The sequence below is a fragment of the Macaca mulatta genome, chromosome 15, assembly GCF_049350105.2.
Source record: "Macaca mulatta isolate MMU2019108-1 chromosome 15, T2T-MMU8v2.0, whole genome shotgun sequence".
Taxonomy (NCBI): Eukaryota; Metazoa; Chordata; class Mammalia; order Primates; family Cercopithecidae; genus Macaca; species Macaca mulatta.
This window is the reverse complement of record NC_133420.1, coordinates 58,904,497-58,918,162: the sequence shown is the minus strand read 5'-3', so window position 1 is coordinate 58,918,162 and position 13,666 is coordinate 58,904,497. Positions and strand designations below refer to the sequence as shown.

The 13,666-nt window shown below is 41.0% G+C and overlaps 1 long non-coding RNA gene across 1 annotated transcript; it reads right to left on the bottom strand.

Moving 5' to 3' along the window:
- Positions 1-3,091: 3,091 nt before the first annotated feature.
- Positions 3,092-8,036, bottom strand: LOC106993675 (uncharacterized). The gene is made up of 4 exons (XR_001439960.3): positions 6,797-8,036; positions 6,393-6,531; positions 5,169-5,225; positions 3,092-4,148 (listed from the first exon to the last, which is right to left on the bottom strand). It is a non-coding gene; the product is annotated as an uncharacterized LOC106993675 (long non-coding RNA).
- Positions 8,037-13,666: the final 5,630 nt, after the last annotated feature.

Here is a 13,666-nt window from a genome sequence, read left to right as displayed (position 1 = left end):
GTAGATATCAGCTCGTGGCCACATGTAACTACAGCTTTGGGTCCAGACCATCACCATCCAGGCCCTGAGTCTTCAAAGAAGCCCAAGAGGCCACGAAGCCCTGCCCAGCTCACTGTCCACACAAAGTATTCTCCTGCCCTCTCTCCTGCTCCCCACTCACCAGTACCTGCCAGCTTTAAGGGTGGATTTGCGCAGTGACTACAACTCCCACATTGAGCCCTAAGTTCTCAGATCTGTTATCTCTTGGGCTGGGGTCCACTGTGGTTCCTCTTTGGCTTCTCCAACCAAGACTGGACCCCCTACCACATACTCCCTATAATCTGACCCTGACATTTCCCAGCTTTCCTGATGCCCACAGTTTGCAATACCTCAACCCCAAATAAACACTTTAAAAATAAAGAATAATGTCAGAGCAAGACTCCGTCTAAAAAATAAATAAAATAGAAATAAAATAAAATAAAAATAAAGAATAATGTCATCCATTTTTCTAGTAAAGTCCACAATACATCAAATCCCCATTGAGTAAAACTGGCCCTTTGGTAGAAGTCATCAATTAAGCTGAATTTTAAAAAATATCTGTATCATTATCATCCTCTTTCTAAATACCGTTAGGAATTACTGGTCCTTAAATGATTTCATTCACTAATTGTAATAAATTTATTTTGGGATGTCTCAGAAAACAAATTTGAAGATGAACAAAGCAATGCTTCTTAATACTGACATTGCTAAACTTCTCATAGAATATAAAAAGAAAATTACTTTTAAAACATACTCTTCCAGGTTATGGAGCTTAGGGGACTGATTGCAACTCTTACGTGGCTACTTTTATTAAAAGTTTGTGGTATCCAATAATGGTACTCTTAAAGAGTAATTAACATCTTCAGAATAGGATTCATGAATATTACTCACCGCAGCTTATGGAACCCAAACAAAAGCACAGCCAAGAGCCCAAGGCATGGTTGATATGCAGGAAATAGCCAGACCGGGCTGTTTGGTCAGCAGCCTCAACGCTCCAACTGGAGACTGGAATGGGACTCAAAGGGGCCTGGGAGTATGCTTCCCAAAACATGCCAAAGATGGTCATCTGGCTCATGAAATCTGGAAATTCAATTTCTTCGTTCCCAATGGTTCCCTTAAAAAAGTCAGTTTAATAAGTATTAAGAGTGCATCCAGTTTTGATGCTCTCCTGTGTACTTAAAAATATTACATACCGGCCTTCTGTTTTCATATAATCTCCATTACATAGTTGGGCTTTGCCCACATTTTGGCAATGGTGTCTGTCTTTCAAAATTTGCTTTCCTCATAAATAAAGAAGTGAGTCCCTGTTCTCCAGGCAGCCTCTCCTTTTACCTCCTAGCTGGGCTCAACCCTGCCATTCCCTTCCTTAGTCCTCTGAAACTGGGTGCCACCTGAAGTAGATTTACTGCCCTGTTCTTTTGGTGAGCTCTCCGTGTATCTCTCATCCGCCTCCTCATTTCTTCTGTGGACTTCGCATTCAGATGACACCTCTGAGGCTGTTCTGGCAGCCTATCCTCAGAAAGACCTCCTTGGGCCCAGCTGCTTCCGGAGATATGATAGAAAGTGGAATTGGGTGGGAAGGATGGTTTTAGAAAACTTGAATGCAAATGATATGCAAATGATGCCGCTAACAAGCTGTGTGACCCGAGGAAAATCACACAGCATCTCTGAATCTTTAATTTGGTGTTCTGTAAAAGGGAGATTCTCACCCCAACTCCCCTCTGTTGGAGCAAGATGGTTGTGAAATGACAAAAGCAAAGGAGCTCTGTAAACCACAAAGAGCTGTCCAGAGGTGAACAGATGTTATTTATTCTCCTAGCAACATCACTGCTTTCATCTGGGCAGCTGTTAGCAGCGGCATTATTCTTCCCCCGCCAGGTCCCAGCGTTCCCATCTCTTCTCTCATCCTACTCCAGGAGGGCCCATCCCAGTGACCCCAGTTTCAGTTTCACAGAAGGTGCAGCTGGGTCCTTGTTCTCTGCAGCTGAAGCACTCAGTTTGCCAGAAGCCTGCCCCTCAGATAACTTCTTAAAATGCCGTTAAAGCATGCCCAACTTCCTCTCAGTTCCTGAAGCAAAACACAAGCAGCTGGCAAGTGGTTAACCCAAGCCACCCTCACCACAGCACCATCACACATATTTGGGGACAACAAAATGATGCTAACAGGGCTTAAGCTTTGAGGTGTGATGGGCCCAGGTTTGAATCCTGCCCTCAACCATTACCAGCAGTGTGATCTTAGGCAAGTCTCTTAACTTCTGTGAGCCTCAGTTTTCTCATCTATAAAATGAAATAATAATACGTCACAGGGCACTCGGTAGGTGATGATCATTATGATGATGATAATAATATGACAGAAACGCGGGGAGCTTGTTAGACAGCGTTTAGTTTACTGCTGCTTTTATTGGGACTGTTTATACTTCCTAATAACTCATTAGGCAAGTTCAAGATTTCCTGGGACCAGTGTACCATTTGAAGGTCTGGGGAGAGAAACCCTGCACAGTCCCCCTAGATGACCTGCTTTTTTCCTAGGGTCTCATCCAAGATAAATCCCATTTCTCATACCATGCTCCATATCTCCAGAAAATTGAATTAATACAAATAAAACTCTTGGAATAATTCCAAACTGAGACACTCACTGTTCCCCAAATAAGCCCCTCATAGTCTTGCCTCTGGGTGCATGTTCACACAATCCCCTCCACCAGGACAGCCTGTCCCCCTTGCAGTGCCAATAGGCATATGCCAATCTTTCATACCCATCTTTCCTGTCTCATCAGCTCAGCCTCGCCTAGTACGCAGAGTTCTTGGCAAACATGTCTTCTCTCTCTCTGCCCTGATGCCTCCAGGAGGCCAGAGGCCCTGCTACCATCTCCCGGGGAGAAATCAGAGTGGGGCTTAAGGGGAGGAGGGGCTGTGGGAGGTGGTACCAAAAACTGATGCAGGAAGAAGAGAACCAGGAAGCAGAAAGATGAATGACTGAAGCCAGGGAAAATTTGCATCAGAGGGTCACTCTGTGTTAGGACAGGATTTTCATGAAGGGAAAATTCAGTTTAGTATAAGAAATCAAACAAGAGAAGCGCTATGGGGAGTCTTTACCCAGAATAGATGCAAAATATCTTCACAGGGCTTCCCATGTGCAATGTTCTACAAGGCCATTATTAAAATTCATAAATGAGGAGAAGCTAGTTGATAACCCAGAATAACATTAGTGTTCGATCCGTGCAGAAACAATAATCAATAAGGCCAACAGGAGGGGCTCAGAGAACAGCAGAGACATTCACACTGCTGGGGGCCTCTCCTCCTCCGGGTGATTTCTGTGTGTTTAATGTTTCTTTATCCCTGCAGTATCCCGTGTATCAAGATTGTACTCTTACAGGTTCCTTGGGGACAGAGCTGAGTCTGTTTCCTGCTTGTCTTCTTGATGTCTCACACAGGGCCAGCCACAGAGCCCGTCTCCATAACCGGGTGCTAGACCATGCCTCCTGCTCATGTTCCCTCACACCTGAGTGAGCCTTCCTGCATTGAAGGCCTAGTCTGCAGTCTCTGGGCTTTGACTCTGAAGCCAGTCTCTTTTCATGGCAGCTCAACCATCATGCTGGCTGAGAGGTCTCAGTGAATATCTGTTGACAGAGATCTCGCACACCCCTGGTCTCCTCTTAACTTACCTGTCAAACTCTGGCAGGAACACCTCCTCAACCCCACCTGTCCTCCAGCTCTGAATCCTATCCTGGCCCAAGGTAGAGGGAAGAACAAGATCTTGGTGTAGGCATCAACCAACATAGCAACTCACTCAATTCTGACTTCATATCCAGGAGATTTTTCACTATCTAGTCCATGTTATAAAAATGGATTTAAGGCTGGGTGAGGTGGCTCATGCCTGTAATCCCAGCACTTTGGGAGGCCAAGGCAGGCGAATTACGAGGTCAGGAGTTCAAGACTAGCCTGGTCAACATGGTAAAACCCCATCTCTACTAAAAATACAAAAAATTAGCCGAGCATGGTGGCACATGCCTGTAATCCCAGCTACTCAGGAGGCCGAGGCAGGAGAATCGCTTGAACCCAGGAGGCAGAGGTTGCAGTCAGCCGAGATCGCGCCATTGCACTCCAGTCTCAGCAACAGAGTGAGACTCCATCTCAAAAAAAAAAAAAAAAAAAAAAAAAGATTTTAGAGGACAATCACCTTAACAAATCGCCTGTTTTTATTTCTGCTTGTTCCAGTACAAACATAACTTTTGTATAGCACAAAACCTTAGAATTACAATTTGCATTCTGATTTTTTTTTTTTTTTGCTTCATAATATAATCATTTTTTTCCCCTATGCTGTTGTTTAGTCCTTGATAGTTGCATAATATTTGCATTGGGTCAATGTAGCACAGTTTACTTAACCAGCTCACTAGTTTTTGGTGACTTCCAATTTGGTGCTAAAATTACATTGCAATGATGATCTTGGTGGATATTATTTTTCTGAAGTTAGAATTATTTTCTAAGGATAGATTTTCAGAAAAGGAATCAATGAATTAAAGAATATGAGTGTTCTTAAAACTCCTAATATATAGTGCCAAATTAAAGTTAGTGGGGGTATTTTTAACTAATTTATGTTGCCATGAGCAATATATAAGTATTTCGGTTTCATCACAATGTCACCTATATTGGGTGTCATGATTATTTAACATTTTTGCTAATTTAGAATGTATAAGTGATATCTCATTTTGAAAAAAATTTGCCCTTCTTTAATCACTGGTGAGGCTGGCAGATTTCTCTTATGTTTCTCTTATGCTCACATCTCCTCTTGGAGATCTTGACAGTGCTAGAATTTCTGCTCTGGTGGTGAAGACACCCAGTGTTTTGGTTCTTGCATTTATAACCTATGCTCCTTCACTCTGGCTTTTTCCCCTAGTTGCTCATCTCTTTGACACAACTTGATCTCACATTTGTCAACCATTTTACCAAAGTCTAAAAACTTGGGTAGGGATTTATAATCATGGATTAAGAGAATGTCAGATGCAGTTAATAACAAGTTTAGGTTCCAGAGCAAACTCTGGTATTTTCTTGTTTGTTCATTTTTTAAACTATGTGACATTAACTTCACTTTTTCTCTCTGGGGCTTCTCTTTTCTCACCTGCAGAAAAGAGTAATACCACTTACCCACTTACCCTATAGTGTTGTCTGAGCACTTTGAGCCTTATAAAACAAGGGTCAGCCAAATTTTTCTGTAAAGGGCAGATAGGAAATATTTTAGGTTAGCAGGTCATCTGGTCCTTGTCACACTACTATATTCTGCCACTGAAATATGAAAGTAGTGCAAACAATAGTAAAAATAAACTAGCATGGCTATTGTTCAATAAAGTTTTCTTTATAGACACCAAAATTAATTTATTTTACCTATAAATGCATAATTTATACTTTATACTGACATTTTAAAAATATAATATATAACATTGCATATTACAACATAATAAGGACATGTATAATTATGTGTAGTATATTTTGTACTTATATGTAAATGTTATAATTACATATGATTATATTTTTTAAATTTTGTATAATTTCCATTATATACAATGTGTCACAGAATACTGTTGTTTTGATTTTTTTCTGACTATTTAAAATTACAAAACCCATTTTTTGCTCATAGGCTGGACAAAAACAGGGAGCAGGCTGGATTTGACCCATGAACTCTAGCTCGGCCAGCCACTTCTCTCAAGTCCTAACCAGCTTGAGATCTCATGGGATAGTCAAAACAAATCAATACTCAGGACAGGCAATAGTACTGCCCCTGATTTTTAGTAGAGAAAACAAGGGACAAAGAAAGTTAAATGACTTGTCCAAGATCGCACAGCCAGTATAAGGAAGGGCTGGAATTGGGATCAGATCTGGCTAACTCCAAATCCCAAGCAATGTGGTTGTGGCCAGCTTCCTCCCCAGTCATTGGTCCCAGTCCTGGGCCAACTCCCTTGTGTCAGTATCTATTCCCAGATCCCTGAGTTTCCTGACCCATGGTTGAGGGCCTCCTTCCTCAACCTGTTCCACACTGACCCCAACCAAGGCCAGAGACTAACATGGCCCCACATCAGAAAAAAACAAACCCAGTCTTTCTACTTTCTACAAAAAGCCTCTTTATCCTCCAACCACAAAGTCACGTATTTGTAGAATCAAGCACCAAATTTCCACATTCATGGAGATGTTTAGTAGTATATAGACAGGACTCAAATCTGTCTGTCACAAACACTCCGCAAACATTCACTTGACCAATCAGCTCTGATTATCAGTCTTGTCCCTATGACATGTGACCACAATCACATTTTTCTGTTTTGTTTCCTTTTGATGAGTCCCATACTCTTCGAGGACAAGACCAGCATCAGTAGAAAAATCACTACCTTGCAAACAGGAAATCCTACAACAACAAGAGCCCACGTCGTCTGGTGGAACAAGAAAAGGCTTTTGCAAATGGTAACCAGAGTTCAAGAGGTGGTTCTGCCACTAATGACCTGACTTCCCTGAGGTTTAGTTTCTCAGCTGAAAATGAACACAATTAGCTTTAAATGAAAAGATATTTGTAAGTGTCTTTTGTAAACTGTAGACCTATATACAAATACTAGGTAATGATGCTGTGATAAGGCTTGTACAATTTCAAACTAACACTTTAACTTGAATTACGACTTTGTCAGCTCTACTCAAGATGTAATCCTTGTCAGCTTCTATAGAAATTCAAAGGCAATGTTTCCAGGAGATTTTTTTTTTTTTTTTTTTTTTTTTTTTTTTTTTTTACCCCAAGGCTTACTTTCTTTCCTGCATGAATGGGAACTGAATTCATTATGAATTCCTCTGGCACGAGCACAAATCCAGGGTGTATGCGGTTTGAAGTGACAAATGATAGGATGCTGTTTCAGGGGCTTGTGTGGGGGCGGGCAGCACCAGCAGAGGAGTGAACTCCATTGTCCCAGGCAGTGGCACCGGCAGCCTCTGTGTGGCACCAAGGCCGCCACCTACAAAGAGCACATCACAAAGCCTCCCCCAGTATCAGCACTCATGCTGATAGGGCTCTGAAATCCCAGGGATGTCAGATACACACCCTACCCAGCCTTTATAGGAACTCAGTCACCTATACAAGAATCCTTGCCTTGGGTTCTGATCACAGCCTATTCAGAGCTAAAAGAGATCCTGCATTACCTGGTCTAATCTATTTCATTTCACTTATGGGGAAACTGAGGCTCGTATAGTAAAAGTGACTTGCTCAAGTTATAGAAGCCTTAGCATTAGAAGACTTTGGTATAAGTTTTTGTTCTGCAACCAACTAGCTATGTAAACTTGGTCAGATTATCCTCATTGAAAGATGACTAACTCTATCATCAATAAAAACTAGCATTTTGATAGGACTTGAGGGTTCATCAACTGTATTCACAATCTAATACTTACCATAAACATTAAGACAGAGCAGGCATTGTAGGAATCTGCATTTTCTCTAAGAAGAAAGAGAAGCTCAAAGAAGCAAAGTGATTTTCAGGTTTTCACAGCTAATAAGGGGAAACTTACACCTACCTTCTGGCTCCAAATATTGTGTTTTCTCCATCAATGAATACTGTTTAATTTCCTCAGTAATAAAACATTTAAAACTTGTCTTGTAAGGCCTGAAGGATATATGTAAAAGTACACTTGATCACTGGTTCCCAACATTTTGAAAATAGGGAAGTGTATTGGTTATCTATTTATGGAGAATAAACCACCCCAAAACTTAGCAGCTTATAACAGCAAACATTTATACTCTCATACAGGTTCAGAGTCAGGGGCATGGAAACAGCTTACCTGTGAGATTCTGACTCAAAGTCACTCACAAAAATGCAGTCAGGCCATCAGGGCTGCAGTCATCTCAAGACTTACCTGGGGCTGGAATCCTCTTCTAGACTCTCTCTTGTGGTTGGCAGCAGGCCTCAGTTCTTCACTGGATGCTGGACTTTGGAGCGAGACCCCCAATCCTCTCCATAGGCTGTCTGAGTGTCTTTTTGATGTGGCGGCTGGCTTTCTTTAGATTAAGGGATCAAAGAAAGAGATACAGAGAGAGAAAGAAAGAGAGAGAGACAGAGAGTGAGAGAGAGAGAGAGAGACTACCCAAGATGGAAGCCACAGTCTTTTTATAACCTAATATCAAGGATGATATACCATCACTTCTGCAGTACTCTATTCATCGGAAACATGTCACTAAGTCCAGCCCACACGGAAAGGGAGAGCATTACACAATGATATGAATGTCAGGAAATGAGGATCACGGGGGCCATCCTGGAGGCTGGCTACCGTAAGACCCCTTCATCATTCTAAAATCTTTGCTGACTCCCACAAGATCAAGATCATTTTTTTTTTCTAACAGAGTCTCGCTCCTGTCATGCAGGCTGGAGTACAGTGGCATGATCTTGGCTCACTGCAACCTCTGCCCCCCAGGTTTAAGCAATTCTCCTTCCTCAGCCTCTCAAGTGGCTGTGATTACAGACGCCTGCCACCACGTCTGGCTAATTTTTGCATTTTTAGTAGAGATGGGGTTTCACCATGTTGACCAGGCTGGTATCGAACTCCTGACCTCAGGTGATCCACCCATCTCAGCCTCCTAAAGTGCTGGGATTATAGGCGTGAGCCACCACACCCAGCCAAGATCATAATTTTTATATCATCTGTTTGACTGAAAAACAAAGTAGATTAATCTATATGAAATTGCCCAGGTTTACCTGTTTGTGACCCACAAAAATGGCAATTTCATATGATTCAAGCTAATTTATCATCTCTTGAAGCTCTCAGGTATTCATGAACACTTTTTGATGATGCTGTACTTCATTAATTGCAATAGCATGTGTGTTCTTAGGGAAAAATGTTAATATTTATAGTTGGAGGTATGTTATTTATTCAGTCTTCAGACAGCAACTGGTGAGAAATGGGTTTATGACTTCTCCTCACCTCTCTAGAATTAACTGCATAGGCCCCTAGGGGTCCACAACCCAAAGACTTAATCATTGCACAAGCTGGATGTAAGATACAACTAACTCTAGTAGATGCCAAATGTCCTTTCTATGACAACGTACTGCCTTCCAGTAGGTGTCTTTATCAGACAAGTAACAGCCCGTTCTGTTAAAATGAACAATTCTAATGAGTCAGTTCTGATTTGCTAATAGCTGCCCCAGATCAATCAGAGGCTTTTTGTTATAATTCTCAGAACCGAAGCAATAAACTGGAAGGAATTGTATCATTTATCACATGGTGTGGTGCCTCATGCCTGCAATCCCAGCAATTTGGGATGCCGAGATGGGCAGATTGCTTGAGCTCAGGAGTTCAAGACTGGCCTGGGCAACATGACGAAACCCCATCCCTACCAAAAAAATACAAAAATTAGCCAAAAGTGGTGGTGTGCACCAGTAGTCCTAGCTACTTGGGAGGCAAAGGTGGGAGGATCACTTGGCCAGAGAGGTTGAGTCTGCAGAGAGCCATTATTGTGCCACTGCACTCCAGCCTGGGTGACAGAGTGAGACATTGTCTCAAAAAAGGAAAAAAAAAAAAAAAAAAAAAGCTAATTTATCATTTTAGTCTCCTAACTTTTGAGAGACAGTGCTTGGGCCATCAGTCTGCTGCATCCTCACTGATTTTCAGTTAATGCTCTTACTATGAATACTAGTCCATAAAAAGTAGCTGATATCAATGGTTCAGTTCAGGGAACTGCTGTCCTACACAGTTACTGAGAAACTGCTATGGGCAGAAACTACTCCAGCTTCTGGGGATTCAGTGGTGAATGAGACAGGATCTTTGCTGTCATATATTTTACATTCTTACAATTCCCACACCTAGCTTTCTAGAAATATAGATCCTTGGGATCCACTCCAGATTTATTCACTTTTAAAGCCCTGCAGATGACTGATAATAGCTAAGTTTATGTCCAGCATTTGAGAAACAGTGGTCCATATTTCAGTTCTCAACTTCTTCATCTCTCGTTTACTCCATACCCCACAGCAATGCTTTCTGCCCTCACTGCTTCACAGAGATTGGTCTTGTTAACATCAATGAACTGATAGCTGACTCCATGGATTACTTCCAACTTCATTTTACTTTCTCCTTCATGGCATGACACTGCTGACCATGTCCTGCTTCTTGAAATTCTCCTCCTTCGGCTTTTGAAAGCATTCCCTTTGAGTCCTGCTCCTGCCTTCACTCTGGTTACTCCCTCTCAGTGTCCTACTGCTGACCCTCTTCCTTTCCCACTTGATAAACAATGGGGTTGCTCAGCACACCAGTCTCAGTCATTGCTTCTCACTCTCCAAGGAACCCCTGAGCAAATTCCCCCGTACTCCTGCTTTAACTAGTCTATGTCGATGACTTGAAACCCTGTCTAGGAGACCTCACTCCCCAACACCAGTAGCACTCGTTAGCACACAACACTCCACAGACCCAAGGATGCAGCCCAGCTTGAAAGAAACAGAAACCCGTGCTCCCTTCCCAGAGAATGAGCTACATCTTTGTTTTAGAGAGGTCACCAGGTGAGAGTGGACTTCTGCAAAGATGAGTGCTAAACAATATTTTTATGTTTTAAATTCTGAGCCTGAGGGGGAACAGGGGATAAAAGCTATTGATTGAGGGACAAAAAGAACAAGGAAGAGAATTGGGTGGCATGAATGTGACATTGTTTGCATATGTATTTGTGTGTGTATATGTATATTATTTTTGGGTATATGTATATTATATATAGTATATATAAAATATATGTGTGGCTATATAGGAGACAATAATTGTACCTACCTCACATGGTTATTATGAACTAATGTAAATAAAATACTGAACAATGTACCTGGTGCATAGTAAGGATGCATTCCTGTTAGCTTCATTCCACTGTCTCCAAAATTTTACCTGCTTAAGCAAATACAAGAAATTTCTGTTTGAGTCAGATCCAGTTGCTAAGCTTAACTTTAGGCTAGAGAGTGGATAACTGCACTCCTGAAATTGCATGCATAATTTTATATAAATATGCATATGTTTGTTTTTCTAAAGATGGAATCCTTTATTTTCATGAAATTCTCAGAGTTTTTGTCTCTAAAAATGTCCAGAATGCTTAGATATCATCTGCTGGTCAACATTTCAACTATCATTACTAATCTTTCTCATTCGTAAACACACTATTTCCCATCAAGATCTAGACCAGTCACTCAAAGATACTCCTTTCTAAGAAAATTAGTGGAGTCCTCCTTGCATGCATGCATTCATTCATTTGTGTAATAGGCAATTATTTGCGATGACTCTATACCTGACATTGTGCTAAGCCCAGGGCACAGTGAAACACGAACTCTGTAAAATATCCAAAAGGTAACTACTTAACCTGTGATGGTTTAAAGTCACTATAACATTTGAAAAAGGGGTGTCCCAACAGCTTTGGAGCAACAGCTTTAAAATGTGCTACTATCAATAGAAACAATTTTTTTTTTCCTTAAGAAAGGAGAGAAGGGAGATCATTCAATAAGAAATAAAAATATAGCAATGTTTTATCTTTAACTGGACAGAAGCTAAGGAGAGACAATCTCCCAGATTTTACCACCTTCATCCTTGCCTCTTTCTTTTTAGTTTTTTTTTGGACAAAAATCTTCCCTTTATATTCTAGACTTTCTCTTTTAGTTCATTATGAATTGTAGACTCTTGAAGTCTTAGAAATTGGTGGGCCCTTAATCCATAGATACAGCATATCAATTAGGTCTAATCTTGAAAATATCCAAGAATGAGGGTCTCACTAACATAGAGAGTCATTCTATATTATAGTGTGTTTAATTGGTAGTAATTTTTTTCTTTGTTTTGGGCTGAAATTTACTCTAATTTTCAACCCAAAGTCCTAATTTCATCTTTTGGGACTATCCATGTCTTCTACATCAATATTTTTCATTAATATGCCATTAAATCAATTTTGGAATTACATCTAGCATGATATTGAATGAAATTAGAAAAGGCCAAGATAGAAGAGGAAAGAATTGAATAAAATCTAATTGAATTGAATATTCAGAGTAGAAAATATCAGCATTTAGAGCTTGTAATAGTAACTGGTATTATAATTTTGGTTATTTATATAAATATGTTCTAGATTGTGTTATAAAAATATCTTTCTTACTTTTGGTTTTCATTGGAAAATTTGGAAAACACCAATTCCTTCAGATCTTTGATGACTGTCGTGGAACTCCATGGGTTCTGTTCTCCAGATTCAGTATCCCAGTGCTCATGAAAATGCCTCATTTCATTTGACTTTGTTTCCAGTCCCTTCCCTACCCTGGTCTCTCTTCTTGGACTGTGCTATCTTGAACTTTCCTCTTTAAGTGGAATCACAGCATCCCCCAGCCAGGACAGGACTGGGAGAAATGGGGACAATATCACAACTGGGGGCAAGGAGATAGGCAGCAGTTTTCCTTGCCTCCTTGTTTGCTAGGTTTTCCAATGTGTTCAGCAGTGGCATTCCAAGACCCTATTGCCAGAAAGCTTTCAGGAAAGTATTTGTGGGAAACTTAGATCAAAAAAATACATATTGAACAGCTACTCTACCAGGTCCCTGGCTAGTGTCAAGAGAGAGAGAGATAAAACCCACCTTGTGCGGTCCAGGCCTACTCATACTCATTGTCTCATTGAATCTGTGAGCTATGTAGAATCATTTTCATATCGTTTTATAGTAAGAGAACCAAGGCTCAGAGAGGCACATAAGAAACTTTTGTTATATAGAATTTGTCATAAAACTTGCAATAAATGGTTATTAGACCACTCATAATGTGATGTGGGTGACAATGGCAGTAGCTCTTAACTCCATTAGCACTTGATTGTTTTCAAGACACCCCCTATCCCTTATAACAACCATTTAGTGATTGTGTAGAACAGATAACAGCATTCTCATCTTCCAGGTGAGAACATGGGCCAAGGAAGATTAAGCTACTGGTCCAAGGTCACATATCTAGAGATCTAGAGGATACTGTAGCTAGGATTTGAACTTGGGTTCCAACTCTAAATTCAATGCCATTCTCATGCCCCCAGCCTCCTATCCCCCAACGCCTAATGCTGACAGTTTTCCCCAGAACTACTAAAACAAACAGCTTTTTCTCTTCCCTGGTCCATAAATTAACAAAGAGGTCCTGGGGTGTTAATGTTCATTCCAATTAGCCTATTATGGCCAAGATGGCATTAGCCCTTGTGACTCTAGGATAAAATGGATTTTTCCCACAAATGGCCAACAAGTTTGGGCCAAGTTGTAAACATTATTTCTATCCATCTTGGACCACAGCAGAGTCTGTGGTCAGTGTGCCAGGGAATATATGAGAAAATCAGGCGGCCTTAATCTCTGCAGCATGTGGAAGGAAATAAAGACCACCTTCACTGATGGTTGACTTGATATGTCTGAAGGGGATTAAGTCTGGCTGTGACAGAAATGCCTGGGGAGCCACAGTGAAGAGAACTCGATGAGGTATGGCCTTCCAAGTTTAAACTTCTAATCTCAAAGGACCAGAGTGACTTTGTAAGGAATTCAAGAAGAACGCAATTCACTCAACATATAATAGGATCCTGAAATCCGAAGAATGTTTTCCTGAGGCCAGAAAAATGAAAGAAGTGTAGTGATGCCCACTGTGGGAGGACTGGAGTCCCAGGCAGGCTGTGCAGTGCTCCT